Source organism: Myotis brandtii, unplaced genomic scaffold, assembly GCF_000412655.1.
Source record: "Myotis brandtii unplaced genomic scaffold, ASM41265v1 scaffold344, whole genome shotgun sequence".
Lineage (NCBI taxonomy): Eukaryota > Metazoa > Chordata > Mammalia > Chiroptera > Vespertilionidae > Myotis > Myotis brandtii.
This window is the reverse complement of record NW_005363247.1, coordinates 4788903-4807182: the sequence shown is the minus strand read 5'-3', so window position 1 is coordinate 4807182 and position 18280 is coordinate 4788903. Positions and strand designations below refer to the sequence as shown.

Below are 18280 nucleotides of genomic sequence, written 5' to 3'. Positions count from 1 at the left end.
TAACCAAAGACAAAGCAGTTCCTGGTTTTAAACCAAAGTCAAAGCAGCCCCTCGGTTTAAAGCACATTTACCTATTTATATCCACGTGGACTGGATGTAGTAGAAAGTGAACACAGGTCATTCATCTTTGAAGTTTGGTTTGTTGTGGGCCTGTGTTCTCTTCATATTTCTACTCCTAGTGCCCAGCGCAGTGCCTGGTACATCATCATGCCCAATAATGCTGGTTGACTTGAATCATTGAACAATAGCAAAGAACTCTATTCTGAATATTGGATAAGGTAAAAGTTCAAATATCTGAAAACTTCAATATTCTGTCTAAAGCATCCCCCAAAAAATTCCATGTAATTTTTATGCCAGGATAGGCAACTACAGAGGGGATGAAAGACATTCTTTTGTGTAAGGTGGTTGTACCTTTTGCCAAGATGTGACTGACCAAAAAAACTCAAAATATTTTGAGGAGATGCTATCTGCCAAAGGGATTGCCACAAATACATGTAGGATCAAAGAACATTCCACATTTTACCCTGGTGATTAGCTGTAATTAAATAAAGTAAGTCTTTTTAAACTTCATTAGCAGCAAGACGTTTGCTACAGCAGAGTGGGCACAAATCATCCATTCTTAATTAAAAGATAATCCACAGGATGGCCATAATCTTCTCCTAAAAATACAACATTTCCCCCTGAAAGATTTTTCTCATCAAATAAGGATAAATAACAGTTTCTATGAGTTTAAGCCATGAAGGAAAGGATGCTCCTCCCGTTTGCTTGAGTGAGTGCTGAATGTGGCTGATAACATCACTTTGGCATGCTATTATCTAAAATGGTAGAATACCTCACTTCAGCAAAGTCTGACATAAATCTTTGAAAACAAAGACATTGCATATGTATGAGCTGAAATAGATATGACAGTGTTGGCACATTAATATTCCTGTCACTAGGGGGTTTCAAACTTTTAAGTTGAGGATGGGAATGAATTCAGACTGTAGCTGGTAAAATAGGGTGACATACAGTAGGACAATTAGGCATTGCCTACCATAATAAAATATGTACAGAGAAAGGGTTCCCTGTTCCCTGCCTTTGGTAAAAAATGACTGTAGGATTATCTCCTGGGAATGCCAAGAATAATTAATCTGGCTTAGAAAGTTGCATGGTTGTTCTAAGCATACTAATAAGAATGTTCCGTGAAGACCAGTCTCAATCAGTGGAAGAGAGAACTGTTTTTTCTTGTGTAGCCATTATAGTGGTTCATGGGTAACAGATGTTTCCACTTATTCCACAACAACCCTCATTAAAAGTAACTATAAGGCCTAATTGAGTAGTTCTCCACATAGTTGGATCTTTGCAGAAAATAGTTCTATTACTGTATGTTTTACAATTATTTCTCTTCCTGTTTTTGGTGGCTGATATGAAAAGCGTTACCATAACTTTTTAACTTAACTTCTCAGGAAGACGTAAATGGATGAAAGTTAAACTTCTTTTAACTCCATCTTACACTGTGTGGACTAAGTGTCAGGAAGCCTCTACTTAGAAATGCCAACTATTTTTAGAAGAGCTTTATAAATCATGAAATTCTAGAAAATCACCACTTACCAGGAAAGATGACATAACGGTTGCATTAGATTTTAGTCTGTATGGGAGTGGGCAAGAGTTCAACACTCGGTCTTGATGAAAAATTGTCACTAAGTTACAGTTACGGTGTTTGAAGCTGATGTTGAAATGTAAATCATATGCGTTGACCTGGTGAGTGGAAATGAGGGGCTGCTCAAAAGGTGTTTTTTCCCCCCCAAAAAAAGCATTTTGGATTTTAGTCTGTATGGGAGTGGGCAAGAGTTCAACACTCCGTCTTGATGAAAAATTGTCACTAAGTTACAGTTATGGTGTTTGAAGCTGATGTTGAAATGTAAAAACATATGCGTTGACCTGGTGAGTGTAAATGAGGAGCTGCTCAAAAGGTGTTTTTTTTCCCCCCCAAAAAAAGCATTTTGGTCATGTATCTATAGCCCAGGGAAGCTTGGTCTGAGCCCTAGTAGCAGTCACCCAGATGCAGAAAAGGGCTTCAAAACCTCTCCTTTGACAGAGAGACATGAAATAATATCTGACAAAAGCGCATGCAAACAACATGATGGCAAATCAGCAATCATACAGGCTGCAAAGGAGAGCACATCTCACTTCCAAATGTCTGTTTTCTTCTTCTTCAGATTTTACTACTAACATCTCATAGAGGTGCTTAGGTCAGTACTTTTAAAAACAATTTAATATATGACTGGGTTTGGTTTAACTCCTTTATTCCACTAATGCTGTTTGTCATTTTATGCATGTGTCAGCATTGTTTTTGAATGGCAAAAAAAAAAGGCTGGGAATAAACCAAGCACAAAGAAAGACTCTTGAAGCTCACTGTATGTAACTTTGTTTTAGAAAGCGATAGATAATCCATGAAGATAGGTTATACCCCACTTGCAAACTACTGCTACCTCTTAAATGAAGTAATACGTTGAAAGAAAATGACCTACACTAAATTAAATCATATTGATGAAAAGAATGGCAGCAGATTTGACCAGATCCAAGTTGCTTAGCTACTCTCTTTCAATGTGTTGTTCTTGATTTCGAAAAGTAAATAAAAATAAGGCTTTTCAAAAGGAGTTACAAAATTAAGCTTTGTTCTTTCTTTTTTCCCTTTTAATTGTCTTTAGAGAGAGGGAAGGAGGGAGGGAGGAAGAGAGAAATATTGATGTGAGAAACATCGATCACTTGCCTCCCTCATGCACCCTGACTGGAGATCAAGCCCCCAACTTAGGTATGTGCCCTGGGCATGTGGGTACGTGCCAAACGCCCAGCTTTTTGATGTATAGCCAACCAACGGAGCCATACCAGCCAGGGCACAAAATTAAATTTAAATATTAAAATATTTACTTTGTTTTTACCTAATAGTATCCCATGAAACATTTACATGTACAAATATGAATTTTGATCCCATCCTATAAATAAGTAATCTCTAAAGGTATATGTGCCCAATGAAATGAAGCCCAGGTTTCAACCTGGATAAATATGAAGAAAAACAATGACAACAACAACAATAATAAATCAGATGGAACACCTACTTCACAAATAACTGCAACATAAACTTTCTCAAAATCTTTACCTTTTTATTTCATAATCATCAATCTGTTACTGATCAAATACATACTATATGTCAAATAAGGAAAATGCTCATAGTTTAAAATTATTGATATGAACTGTAAATAAAAACAAAGCTACTTGGGCCTTTAAAATGTTCTCTTTCATGTTGATTCATTGCAGAAAAATAATGAATTGCAGCTTCTTCTTCCCCTGACATATTTGGGATAGTTTACATGCCCTTGAAATGTCTTAAATATTCTAACACCCACTATACAACATTCAGAAGAGGAAAAAAAAAAACAACAACAACACATGCAGTTATTTCCTTGGTGGTCATTTTTTAACCTCTCGTTCAGTATTTAAGAATACCAAAAGCATATGGTTTAAGGGGAATGAAAGAAACAAACTTAGTCAAATGTATTGAAATGCAAGAATATATTTTAAAGGTTCTGTTAGAAGATATTTGATCATTAGCAATAAGTCCATTTACCACATGGTCTGTGATATGAAGACAGTTCAAGATCTCTATCTCTGAGATCTGTAATAAACACATGTGCTCAAGTTCCTATGAAGTGGCTGTAGATAAGGATGCTCCTAAATTTATGTCTATAAACATGTTACCATTTTATTATTTTTTTTAGTATATATTTTCATTGATTTTAGAGAGAGAGGTAGGGAGAGGGATAGAGAGACAGAAACATCAATTGTCTGCCTCCTGCATGCTTCCTACTAGGGATTGGGCCCATAACCCGAGCATGTGACCTGACCAGGCATCAAACATGTGACCTCTTGGTTCATGGGTCGACACTCAACCACTGAGCCACACCAGCCAGGCAAACATGCTAACCATTTTAAAAAGCATTTAGGAAGATGTATTTTTCCAACCACATTAACATAAATAATTTTTATTTATACCCTCACAGTTGCTTTCTTAGGATAATCTCTTTTGTTCTATCAGATCATGCAGGTTAAACTTATTTTGATATTTATCTTTTTCTTATGAGAGTGAGAATTTCAGCAAATCACTTATAAACTATCACGTCCCTTTATTGTGTAATGCACCTAGTGGGATTTAGACTCTTACAAAGCTAGTGTTTTATTAAAACATTTCAGACATAATTTATTTGGTTTCAAAGATATAATATGCTGTATCTTGTTTATTTGAATTAAATATTTGTCTCACACTTTAGCACACCACACAAACTTCCTTGTTTGAATTGACCAAAATGGTCATGAGTTTGATTATATATGGGGTTGAAACATTTAGTATAATAAGCACTTCATATGAAACATAGAAAGCAAATGTCTACAAACAAATGTGAATTTGGTATTTCCAATGAAGAATCTACCTAAGTCGGTGGTATTGTTTAATCTTACATGCTATGGTGTTTCATTATCTAGCAAAACAAATCTTCCATCTTTTGCCACCATTTTGTATACAATAAATAAAAGACCAGCCTTTATTTCTTATCCTTACATTGCTCACTCCTTGAAAAAAAAGATCCGTTTTATAAAAGAAGCTGTTATATTAAGATGTATGTGTGCTCTCCTTCAGAAGACAGATTAGAGTCTTTAGCTGCCATTAAAGTTGTCGCTCTTTGTAACAAAATGTAATGCTGCATATATCAAAATGCAAAGTGCAATGTAGAGTCAAATGTCTCTCAGCACAAGAGTTGTTCATTTTAGCACCCATTTTGTTGGTATTTATCAACTTACTAATTATAGACAAATTGCTTCCACCACGAAAACTGTGGTGATTAGCAGTTTTTTCTGCTAACTCTAGTCTACTGTAGATCCGGTAAAGAATGTCAATAATCTAGATTCCTTTCTTTTTCTTTAGAATATGTAAAAATAAATTCATCAGACCAGCATTTATCCACTTTTAGGAAACACGGTTTGGAAGAATGGGGGTAGAAGGAAGAAAAGGGATGAATTAAATATATGAAATCAGGAAGGTCTGCCTGCTACCTCCCATCAATTAGACAGTCTTGAAGGCTCACTGGAAATTGGTCTATCACAAAACAGAATTAGATAATAAGAGTTTAATAGAGTAACTGCTCTTGAGCATTTGCACAAGAAATGTGTCAGTTGCTAAAACGCAGCATTAAAGTCTCTATATTAAAAGGAGGAAGAAGAGTCTTAAGAATTACCTCACATACCATCATTAATACCCAGGAAATGGCTGGCATATACTGTTTAAGCATCTCATATAACTATTCAGCAGAGCTACATGATATTGCTTGGTCAAACATAAAACAGTTTGTAACCTTCAGCCCTCCATTACAATCCTTTAAAGTGAGCTCAAATGAAAATGGGAGTAACATGCCAATCTAGAAAATGTTTTCATAACATGCAATACAATAAAAAGCTGAATTTTCTATCACCATTACTAATTTCACCCATTTGCTTCTCATTACAATAAGTAAACAAGATTAATGGAAAATCTTACAGTTCACAGAGTACATTACACAGCAGAAATGTCTGTAGTGAATACTGCCTTAGTGTCTTAACCAACTTATATGCCTCTAAGTGACTATTCCTCCCTGCTATGAAGTTTTTACAATTTTAAAGTTACATTGGCAGGTTCCAGTCAACAATGATGTCTGTGATGGCCCTCTTTCTCCAATACATTGCTTTTAGTCTAATTGCTGATTTGCAGTCTCAGCAAGCAGAGAGAATTTTATCCTCTTTGCCTTGTGTCTGAATACTAACTAGCTGGCCCAGCCGAGGCTCTCTAAAGAGAGAAACTGCATGAGAGACACACTGCATTTGACACAGTCAAGAGGTAAAAGAAAGAGCAAAACAAAAGTCTATTCAGGACTGAATCCTCTGATATTTTTCCCCATCCCCCAACTCCTTTAAAAATAAAGCACGAGAGGGGAAAACCCATAAATCCATGCCTGAATGCCTGAGGTTGTCAGAATAAAGGACAATGAATGACAGGTGACTGTCAGGATAATTTTCAGTCTCCAAGTTATCACTTTTTGGCATTGTTAAACAAAAAAAAATGTATACATAACAAGGAAATATGTCATAAGTTCTCTATGAATGCACAGACGAGTTCAATATAGAAGAAGCAACTAAGCATTTCCATATGGGCACATAGGTTTCCTTCCAGTCCCATGCATTTTTTGCTGAAAACATTATCAAGTTATTTAGTGTTTTTTCTAGTGACAACAATGCTACATAACTGGGTAAACTGCTGAAGGGTTATGAACTTGCTTTTTTTCTGACTTCCTTTTAAAACATGTAAAGAATGGAAGATTTGACTTGATAAATAAAACTCCTTGCATATGTTGCTAAAATGTTTAAAAAGAACTAAGAGACAAGTGATGGGAGTTTTTCTGTTTGATTTTTAAAAGGCTCCTCTCAAGCTATTTTCCCCCAATATCTCTTTACACTTTCATCTTCACAGACAGCCTTAATCCTCCTGTCTTTGTTGTTCCAAGGCCTGATCAGTTTGTTTTAAAGTCCCATCTACCCCACACTTGCTGGCGCTGAAACTTGACTTCAGGCACTTACAGTTGTAAATCCCTACAAACGCACAGGCTTTCCAGGGAAAGGTGGAAAGTGCTGAAGCAGGAAAGGTTTTGATGATTATTTAAAGAATGTATATTAAGTTGTCTGTTGCATGAACTACAGGTACAGCGAGATAACAAACGTGAAGTGACGGAGCAATTTGTAATTAAAATTAGTCTGGCCTCTTCTCAGATTACTGGCACACTCCAGTCTGTTGACCATCTGTAGTGGGAGGACAAAGATTCTATTCTCAGTTCCGCTGGGCTGGGGAAGGGACACAGCGGCCCAGAGCCCCACATTTCTAGGTCTGGCCATGGTGGGCATGAAGATAGTTCATTGTGGCCAACCTTCTCATGCCAAGCGTAACCAGGCAATGAACAGCAGAAGGAGTGTAGAGACCGTGATCTGTGTCACTCTAAGCACTCATAGGGCACCTTTAAGGCAAAGCTCAACTGCTGTTACCACCCCAGCAGGTGTTAACTACACATTCTAAATCTTTGGAGAGAAATGAAGAAAGAAGGGAGAGAGCAGAACTGAAATAAAACAAGAAAAACAGGAGGAAGTTAATTTCCTGATTATACCTTTTGTTTATTTGTTTCTGGCTGCTGCAAAGAACAAAAAAAATCTTAAAAGGGTGGTCATGAAAGAATGCCCTGCATTTTATTATCAAATATGGATAATAATTTGTCTTAAAATTTGGAAGTTGAAAGTACTTGACAGGAAACAGTCATGTAGACTCCAACTTAATCTTCAAGAAATTGATTTGCAGAATATTTAACAAACTGATGATATGAAATTTTTCCTTGATTGCATCTGAAATATATATTTGCACAAAGCAAGATTGCTGAATTATGTTTTTATTTTTCACGCACAGTGGCTATAACTTCAACTGCAACATTTGAGTACTTATTTCAGAAGTCCAAACAGATATGTTACATTCAATATTTGGTATGTTTCATAGAGAGAGAGTCCTTATTTGTAGTTGTTTTGTTTTGCTACTTTTTTCATGTTGGTCTACATGAAAAAAACTCCTAAGGAAAATAATAACTTTAAAAATCGTCTTGTCATAATAGATATTGACAGGTTTATAGCTATTAAATTTGAAAGTCACAGATAAAATTATTTTAATATTCATGATTCGTCTATATTGGTTTTAGTTATTAGCAATACATAGTTATGGAAGTCACAATGTATAAAGATTTAACTTGAGTGAAAATAGGAGGCCAAATTTCAACTTTTAACAAACAAAATGAAATGTGTGCACATTTAAAAAAACAATTTCTTTTTTTGGGGGGGAAGAAGGGCTCAAATGACTACAAATTAAAGATTACTACTTAGGTGTTCCATAAAAATATTTTCTTAATGCTAATAGAGTAATTATTATTTTAAACCAAAAGTTTATTTGTGGATTGTGTGAGTGTGTATGTGTGTGTATAATAATAGTGAGAAAGTAGGAATAATTATGTTTGAATAGTAACTGTTTCATACTAGAACCTTTTAAAAATGAAGATACTAAATTTGTTTTCATTTATATTTAACAAGATATTTACTCTACAATTGAGAAATTCCAATTATTTTAAAAAATAATCACCTATGGGGTCAGTAATATCTTGACAATTCTTGGTGAGAGTTCAAGAAAAAAACTCAGGATCTTAAAACTATAGAATCTATGTTGATCATCCCCATCCTGAAATAACAGAAATATTGATATATTTTATGAATAAGGTAATTATTTTCTGAATTATTTATTTCTGTGAATACTTTTATTTCCCCCCCACTAATGACAAAGAGCAAAGTGGTCAAGAGAAGAGATAAAATTCCCCGCCTATAATCATTTTTAAATACTAGGTGATAAATGCTTTCCTTATGAAATCTATTCATCCAAATTATAGTAGTATCTGTATTTTAGTCAATATTAATCTAGATTTTAATGATATAGTGTCAGGGCTGAGGAGTGGAGCAAAGGATCACTATAAGCCAGGTAGCCCGGGAAGCAGCTGGCAAAGTGGGGTATATACTCTAGATTAAAGAAAGCATTTAGAATAGCTCTGGAAGAGGAGAAAGAACCATGCTGCAAAAGGAACAAAATGAGCAAAGACACAGAGGTGAGGATGGATATAGATGGAAAATGTCCAAGCCTTGACTTTCCCTTTGCATACATAGATACATATCTACACACATACATGCACTAATGACAGATAATTAGATAGGTAAATAGATAGATAGGTCAATAAATAGATAGATGCTGAATGGAGAACCTCATGTTGAGAAGCAAAATACTTTGATGATATTTTAGGAAAATTTATTACTTTCTATTTATATTATTTTAAAATTCATGAAGGAGAAATTTTATCCTATATAATAAAAGCCTAATATGCTAAGTGTCCAGTCATCTGGTCGGCCATTCAACCAATCAAAGCATAATATGCTAATGATATGCTTAGGCCGCTCAATTGCTTGCTATGACGTGCACTGACCACCAGGGGGAAGACGCTCCGACTCGTAGGTGAGCTTGCTGCTGGGATCCAGCCAATCGGGACTGAGTGAGATGGGCTGGACACACCCTGGAACCCTCCTACGGTCCCTCTCCGGCTAGCCAACCTCCCACATCCCTCCCACGCCCTGATAGTGCACCAGTGGGGTCCCTCGGCCTGGCCTGCGCCCTCTCGCAATCCAGGACCCCTCAGGAGATGTCAGAGAGCTGGTTTCGGCCTGATCCCACAGGCCAGGCACAGGGGCCCCACTGATGCATGAATTCGTGCACCGGGCTTCTAGTCTTAATATAACAAACACTGAGAAATAGAGACGGGGTGGGATTTGATAACCTGGCAATGTAAACTTTATTTTACCACTTTTCTGACTGAGAATGGAATTTTGATTAGACATTCATGCAACAACTGGAGTGACCCACCCATGTCCTTCCTCTTCCTAACCTTGATTTAAAAAGGTAATGTATCAGTGACTTATGCAGTGCAGTTTCAATATAAATTGGTATAATTTTTCTTCAGAAAAAAGCAAACAAATGCCCCAAGAGTAAAATAAAAAAAAAGAAAAGAAAATGTGTAATACTAATGATTCTACTGCTTGGAATCTATCCAAAATAAATAATCGGATAATCCAGGTAATTAAAATGGAATCAACCAAAATGTGAACTGTAAAAGATTGATTAAGTAAATTAGGTTATATCCATATGGCTATTATTGCTTAATTCCAACCATGAAAAATCATCACTATTGACAATTGTTCTAAGTTAAGGTCAAGTGGAGCGTTATTCTTGATTAGCACCCCTTGGGATTGGGCACAGGTACTCTATGTGGGTAGTCTATACCTCATACTTCATGAAATGCTTAAATATGTTCATATCCTCAACTACATGAGATAGGGAAGCTGTTCCACTAAGCTGATATGACTGTTTGCCACCCATGTGCCTCCAGTGGGAAGGTTCAGTTTGATTACCAAGTAGGAAGTTACTCTTTACATGTAATGGAACTTTAAATACCATAGTATAGCAAGATGTAAAAAGAAGATATAAATAAGATGGCCCACAGAAATCATCTTTGCTTTACCTGTGCCCTAAAGAAAAAAATTTGATTAAGAAACTAGCTAAGAAAGAAGCAGTCTTTGATGACTCAGAGAATTACATAAAGCAGCCACAATTGTAAAATTAAAATTTCTTCACATATAGGCTATATATTTTTTATGAATGCTTTTACACTTAACTCCAAGTGTTAAAGTGAGAAGCAATCGAAGCTAGAAATATTCACACTTTTTATGGAGTTCTTTCTACCTTTGAAGGTTTCAAATGTCTGCTCATTACAGTTTTAAATGCACTTATTTAAATCTAGCATTTATTTTCCTTTTTCTACATGTAAATAATGCGTTGGTAACATCATACATTTGCTTTGGAGAAGATGCTGTTTTGTCACAGAATAGCTTTGAAGCAGTAGTCAAAAATCTTTTATTAACCCACTAGAGGCCTGGTGCATGAAATTTGTGCACAGGTGCAGTGCCTAGGCCTGGCAGGTGATTGAAGCATGAGCATCTGGTGTGGAAGGGCAGGTCCCAGCTAAATCTGGGCCCTGGGCAGCACCTGGGCCCTGGGCCCCTGTGTTCCCCCCTCTGCCTGAGTCATGGTACCTGAGTCCCCACATGGAAATGCTGTGAGCGTGGCCAGATGCTGCGGGCTGGGGGGCAGCGTGGGCCTCTGGGCCGCCCAGCGGTGCTGCACAGAAGATGGGCAGGCAGCACACTCTCTCCCAGCAGGCCTTGCAGACTGGTTCCTGAGAAAATTCACGGGGAGCCCTACCAGCCCCTGTGGTCCCAGTGGCTGTGGCCCAGCTCACCCAGAAGATGCCTTGTGGGCTCCTTGTGGGTGTCCAGCACCTGAGTGCGAGGGGCTTCCCTGGCATGTGAGCCCTGGCATCCCTGGGGAGGGTGCCAGGGGGCGTGAAAGCAAGCTCAGTGGACACCCCACATTTGCACCACACCTCCGTCCCCATCACCCCCAACCCCAGGTAGCTGGAGAGAGGTTGCAGTGCATCGCTGACACCCGCCATATTTCGTGTCGCTCCCTGGTGGTCAGCACACGTCATAGCCAGTGTTCCAACTCCCGGTTGAAGGGGAAATTTGCATATTAGGTTTTTATTATATAGGATTCCAAGAGTATCCCTCTCTACTTGAGATGACTGGCCCTTGTGCTCCCCAGCGGCAAGTCTCTGATCTTAATGCTCTCTGTGTCCCAGCAGTGCCCAACATAAACCAATGTTTGTGGCACAGCGGCAAGTCTCTGATCTTAATGCTCTCTGTGTCCCGGCAGTGCCCAACAGTAGAAGATACTAAACCAATGTTTGTGGCCGGAAGAACACTCTGAGGACAATCCCTACTCCATCTAAGTTGTTCTATTCATTGTCCCCTGAGTACATTTTGCCCCTTCTCCCTGCCCATTGGTTGCCGTCTATCCTATTACATTTATTAAAATCCGTTTCTTCCCTAAGTGTCACTATTTTTATTATCCTCTATTGGTTAGCTGAGGCACCACCAATTCCTCTTTCTTTAAACACATTGGGGTTTTTGTCAGTTCCATTTCCAATATCACAGGACATCTTGCATTACAAACTTTCATAATGACATGCATTACATATCAGTAATGGTTCTTTCATATAAGCAATAGACTGGTGGAGATGGAGGCTCACATAATTAACAGGAAGCTTGTACAGCAGGCTACAGATCATGATCCAAGAGAATTCAGGAAGGATAAGATTTAGGAAGTAGGAACCACAATAACTTTCCAATAGCTGGAACAGGCATGGTCAGGTGGGATTGGGCACAAGTACTCTCTATGGGGAGTCTAGAAGGGAGGGAGCAAACAGTGGTATTGAATTTACACGCATGAAGAGGGAGGAGATTTCCAAAAAGGAAACTGAAGGATCACTAGGAAGAAGCATGAATGCTGAATAGCCATCTATTTACTAAACTCTAAGTAGATGATTAGCCTTATACTACTTCATCTGTTAAAAGAATGCTTGGACAATAGGTGGTCATATATGTGCTAATAGAAAGAAAAATATATTAATATTTTTGAGATGATATTAATAGCTATCGAAATTGTATAGCTGGGCTAGATGTATCCATGAAAGCAGGCACTATTCTGATGCTCACATGAGTCAAAACCAGGTATGCAGACCCATCTAGAAGGCTATTCTCTAAAACCTGTGATCCCTGTGCACTGAGGGTTGTGCACAAACTGGGAAGCCCACACATGAACAGAGAATGTATGTAATAATGCTTTGAGTGCGGTATCTATTGAAGGTGTTTAGTCAATTAGCAGTGGTTTCTCCGCTCCAATTAGAGTTCAGGCTTCTCCACTAGAGCAGAGGGTGTTTTACATTTGCCTTTTTTATTTTCCCTTTATTTATCATCCAGCTTTGTCCAAAAACTTCACAGAGGAAAGATAAAGCTTTATGTTTAAATCTTTTTCCATTGTTAAGATAAAAGTCTTTGGTGATTCTTAGGTGATCTAAGTGTTTGGTTTTCACTACAGCCAAAGAATTGGCTTATGGAACTACTTTCTTTTTTAAAAATATTTATGTATTTATTTTTAGAAAGAGAGAGAGAAACATCAATTTGTTGTTTATGCATTCATTGGTTGATTCTTGTATGGGTCCCAACTGGGGATTGAACCCCCAACCTTGGCGTATTTGGACGATGTTCTAACCAACTGAGCTACTAGGCCAGGGCCTGGAGCTATTTTCTTTAGGTTGAAATCTTTATGATGAAGAATTTAAACAGACTAAATTATGTTTTAGTAACCACTTTTTAAAAAAATTATACAATGATTAATCCTTACCAGCTGCTAAATTTGAAAAAAAAAAAAAGTAACAAAAGGAGTTAACAGCAACAAAAATCCCAGCCTTTTCAAAATTCAGAAAATTTGATGGAAAGTAAATGCATTCACCAGACTCATTTTGTGCAAGGAATATTTTCAGTGTTCTGCGGCATTACTTAGTTATGTCCTCATTTCGGAGTTAAACCATACAAATAAAGGGAAAATGACAGGGCCAGGAAACTTGTATCCACCCCCCTTTCCTATGGCTGTGCCAGCTGCCAAAGTGCTGACCAAAGTTGAAAGGTCAGCTGTCATCTGTGGCAGATGTGCTTTATTATGATAAACACCTAGACGCTGGAAATAGTTCTGTTCAAAGGTGGTTTATAATTTAGGTGAGAAATAGAAATGTGAGGGAGCTTCACTGCTGGGAATCTTATTTCATATCTGTGTGCAATTAACCAGCTGATAAACAGCCTTTTGTTTTCCATCTGAATGGCCAATGTCCATTCATTTGGGATACTACCTTGTCAAATGGGCAACAATAACAATAAAGTTTATGTATCTTGGCTCTCTTGGACTCTAAAGCCTGTAGTACCCTCCAGCACTGAAATCAAGAACCTGAACTGAACATGCAAGATAATTATCTCCCAGAATCCACCCGATGGCGAGGCTATGGAAGATTATCTTGTTTTGAACTGGAAATAAGGATCAAACTATCTCTTTCTTTCAATGACTTTATTTTAGTATAATCAGAATATGATTACAAGCCTTAGTAATCTCTATTCCACATGCTTCTGTAGCTTAAACTTGAAGATATACATAATCACATTTCAAAAGATAATCTAAGTTTTAAAAAGCTATGACAATGTCTTATTTTCTGAACTGTAGCCATTTTCTAAGCACTTGTTGGCACTGCTGAGGACTTTTTGTCTTCTCTTCACAAGCTTTAAATTTTGCTTCTTCACTTTAGTTTTTTCTCCTCATCCATTCATTTTCCAGAGTGCCATATTTATCCTTTTTTTCTAAATAATGTCATTCGTTCCTGTTTTTGCTTAATGTAATATTTTCATAAATGAAGATGACAAATTATTATTTTTTTCTTACAGTGATGATTGAAAAGAAAAGCCAGCAGTATCCTCCTGCTTAGTTTCCCTTGAAAAGAATGAGCAAAGTGATCTGTGTAGCCTTGCAACCAGGGAACAGATTTCCTGTGTAGGGCTCACAACTCTGGAAAGGTAATTGTTATTGTCACATAATTTCTGGTAAAATTTGTGGAAGAAGGGAAATTACATGATTAGTGTTGACTCAGATATGACTAGGTCAGTTTATGAAGGGAAATCAATGTAGATTTTTGTTCATCTCCCAATAAATATTTATTGAGTACTACTATGTGCTATTTACTTAAGGATAGAAAAATGAATAATGTATGGCTTCAGTTCCCAAGGACTTAGTAACCTAGCATGTTTGGTTGTACTCGTAGAGTAGTGGTAAATAATAATGATTGTCAATAATTTTGGTTTCGTTGGGAAATAAATATATCACCTGGGACTTGTACACGTATCACCTGAAAAATCCACTCTAGTTCAGTTTCTTAACCTATTTTATCTATTACCATAGATTTGCTTAAATGTGATGCAATAATCATTTATGTCTATCACAAATCTCATTTACATGTAATGAGCATCAAAGTTTTCAAATGATTTCAAAGGCAAGACATAGAATGGTGAGCTCAAACTTTAACCAAATGTAGGAAACTTTTCTCAGCTCCTACTGTGTCTGGGAAAGTTCTTCATGCTCTATTAGAAATATGCTCATTAGCATAAAGGACAATATTGTGGACATGGGACTTGCATACATATCTAAATAACATACATGAATAGATGACAGTCGATGTGATATAGACCATGTATCAAAAGTAAAAATTCAATATTTCAATTTTAAGTAATAGATCATTATGGAGTAGGGTTAGTCATAGAGAAAGGTCATTATTAAATTTTACATATACTGAAGTATTGAACTTGTTTTAGTAAAAAAGGAGGAAGATATGCATGTTCTCAATAATGAAAATAGAGAAAGAAAAAAACAATATTGAAAAATTAATTTGGTGAATAATTTTAGGAAATGTCATACCCACATAGCACTTTCACTCCAACCAAAGAATTGGTTTGTGGCACTGTTTTCTTTAGGTTGAAATCTTTATGACGAAGAATGACTACTATTGCTATGAATTGATTTTCCAGTAACAATTACTTTTACAGTATCAATAATTCTTACCTTCTCTTGTTTAGCAGTTTAATTTCTTACCTGCTAACTATACTTGGTAAATAGTTATTATGAATCATGAAGTGTTTGTTGACTTTTACATGTCTAACCCTGGGCTGGGTTTTATAGAGCAGAACAAAAATGTAAGACATGATCTTTTCCTGCAAGGCTAATCTAATATTATTGGGTAGCCTACTGTATGGCAGTAGATCTGAAAATACAATTATTGGTCATATGGAAAGAGATATGTTGTTACTGTAGGAAGACAGAGCTTATATCTAAGGAGTTTTGTGTCATAGGTCACATAGACTCTAGTAAAATGACCAAAAAAAATTTCTCTGATCATACTTGAATTTTGTAGTCATCAAAGGGTGTTTGCTTTCAAAAGGATTATTATACTACCAGCTTTCTTGCCTTGGGTAATGTCAATTAAATCCAAATTATTTTATAACAGAGATTTTGCCATTTTTAGAGACAGGATAAGTGAACTAGAAATGACAAAAATCAAATGAGAAATGGAAAAATAATGTTTGATATTTACCTGTAAATTGCTTATTTTTCAGTTAACTGTTGGTTTACCCTTGTCAAATGTCCCCATTTGCAGATGTTTTTTAAAAATCAGGCTGTTTTTATTTCCGGTTAAATACAATTTAGTTTCTTTTAATGCATGTTTGTGCCCAGTGCTTTCTGAAGAGCTTTGTGTTATCTCTGGTATCTACTATGTACTTATACAGAATCACTTTCAGTGTGTGTGGCCTGGTTCCTAACAATCTATCGATTCATTGAATTTCAGAAAGACATCAATTGATTCTTTATGCGGCCTGGCAGAGCAATTCTTAATTTTTGTCTGTTTCTTTCCAACATCAGTCTTAAGAAGAAAAGGTTTTCCTTACATTGCCTTGAAGGGTTTACTGAATCATACATCACCAAGAACATTTTAAAGCTTTATTTTGTCTGTTATTTAAAGTGGAAAATGCTGTCCCTCAAGACACTGGCACTCTGCCATTTGCCTCCAGAATATTTCATGGTTCATTGTCAGGACTGCTGATTTTTCTAGAAGAACATATGGACCATTTTGGAGAAGTTTTCTGTAACATTCAGATGCTGAACATGTAGTATTATTTACATTTTAGACTTACTGAAAAGTATATTGAAGCATGATGACACAAAGGGAGGCTTGTGAGTTGGAAGACAAAAGGGATAAATTTAATTGAAGCAGTTTTTAGCATCATTAGAATGTATTCCTGTGATTTCATTTTTTTTCACTGGTTTCTCCTCCTCCTCCTCCTCCTTCTCTTTCTTCTTCTTCTGGTGATTTCAAGTCACTATAAAAAATCCTCCTGCACCCTGTGATGTTGATAAATAAGTCATTGGAATATAGTAGAAGTTAGCACACACCTGAGGATGATTGTGCCATTAAAATTGCATCCAGTCAATCTGGGAATACCTCACCTGAACTGCTCTGTAAACACTCTTCTCACTAAAACACCTGTTTGGTCTGATGGTGCATATTTCAAAGGAATAAAACAAAATGCATTTAAAACAACCCATTAAAATTAAAGTATGACTGCATTCTGAATGGAAGTGCTAATTACAACTCTAAAAAAGAATAGTTTCCCCCTTTTGTACAATACATTGTATTGATGACTATAACTGGGCAGATTCTACTTTCTACTAGATTATCTCTTTGCTGGTCATTTGGTGAGCAACTCATTGATTCACTAAGTTCTGAAACTAGCTGGCTCTCAAATGAGAGCTAATCTGCAAATGGTACTATGGTGAGAAAGGAAGAATGGAGAAGTACAAGAAAAGAAGATAAGAAAATAATAACCATGTTCTAAATCTGGAAACCATTGGTGGCTCCATAGTCAGGGACCTCAGCATTGAAAGATTTTTGCCCAAGCAAACCTGGGGTCTTTCTAGATCTTGAGCAGTTGAGGTGTTGGCAGGAGAGAGGTGGTGATGGTCTGAGCAAGATGAAAAAAAGGAAAATAAAAATAAATGAAAGAACCTTCATGTCATCACAGAAGGCATAAAATCAGAGATAGATTTGAGAGAATGTGCCCTTTGGAGAAACCAACTGTGAGTATGGCAGTGTCTTAACCACTTCAATTAGTTGATTCTCACTTGTGTTGCAAATAAATATATCATCTCATTGTTATCTTGTCCTTAACCTATGAGTCTCATTTTGCCACTTGGCCCTGACAACAACTAGGGTGAGTTCATTCTCTCTGAACTCGCTTGATGGTTAGTGGCACCCACTTGCTCCCTGAAGATTCCTTTAAGGGAGAGGAAATGGAAACTTGGGAAGAATCCCTACAGGCAAAAGTCTGGAAAATTAGCAGAATCCCTAATTACCCAGGCCACATGGGATGCGGGAAACAGTCACATAGACCAATGGTCGGCAAACTCATTAGTCAACAGAGCCAAATATCAACAGTACAACGATTGAAATTTCTTTTGGGAGCCAAATTTTTTAAACTTAAACTATATAGGTAGGTACATTGTTATTAACTTAATTAGGGTACTCCTAAGCTGGCCTTTGCTAAAAACGTCCTCAATCTGAGGGGTCGACCTCAGTGAACGTACACCCACTTCTTCTAATGCCACTTCTTCAAAATAGACTCGCCCAGGCCGAAAACCGACTTCTGTGCATGGGCCACGAAGTTTCAATCGCACTGTAAGTGCGCGCCCACACATGGTATTTGGGGGAAGAGCCACACTCAAGGGGCCAAAGAGCCGCATGTGGCTCGCGAGCCGCGGTTTGCTGACCACTGACATAGACTCATTCACTCCCGCAGCAGCCTAGAAGACAGGAGAGACAAAGGAGGAAAGGACCAGCTCCCCTTCACTTTCTAGAGGCAAAGTCAAGAGAAAAAAAGACAATTTGTTGAGAAAGTTTCAAAGTGGTTGTTTAGTTGTCTGATTGATGACTGGTTAGTATATTTCTTTTCTCCATAGACCCAATGCGATTTTTTATATTATGACCCACGTTATATTACAATGGTATCTGTCTTTCAGATCAGTGTGTTCTCATTAAAGTTGGGTGAATTAAAT

The 18280-nt window shown here is 37.1% G+C and overlaps 1 long non-coding RNA gene across 1 annotated transcript in view; it reads left to right on the top strand.

The window, feature by feature from the left end:
• LOC102252913 overlaps positions 1 to 18280 on the top strand; it is a 195107-nt gene that overhangs the window by 156221 nt on the left and 20606 nt on the right. Inside the window, exon 7 of the long non-coding RNA XR_001363151.1 lies at positions 14068 to 14196. This is a non-coding gene — a long non-coding RNA (uncharacterized LOC102252913). The remainder of the gene's footprint in view (positions 1 to 14067; positions 14197 to 18280) is intronic.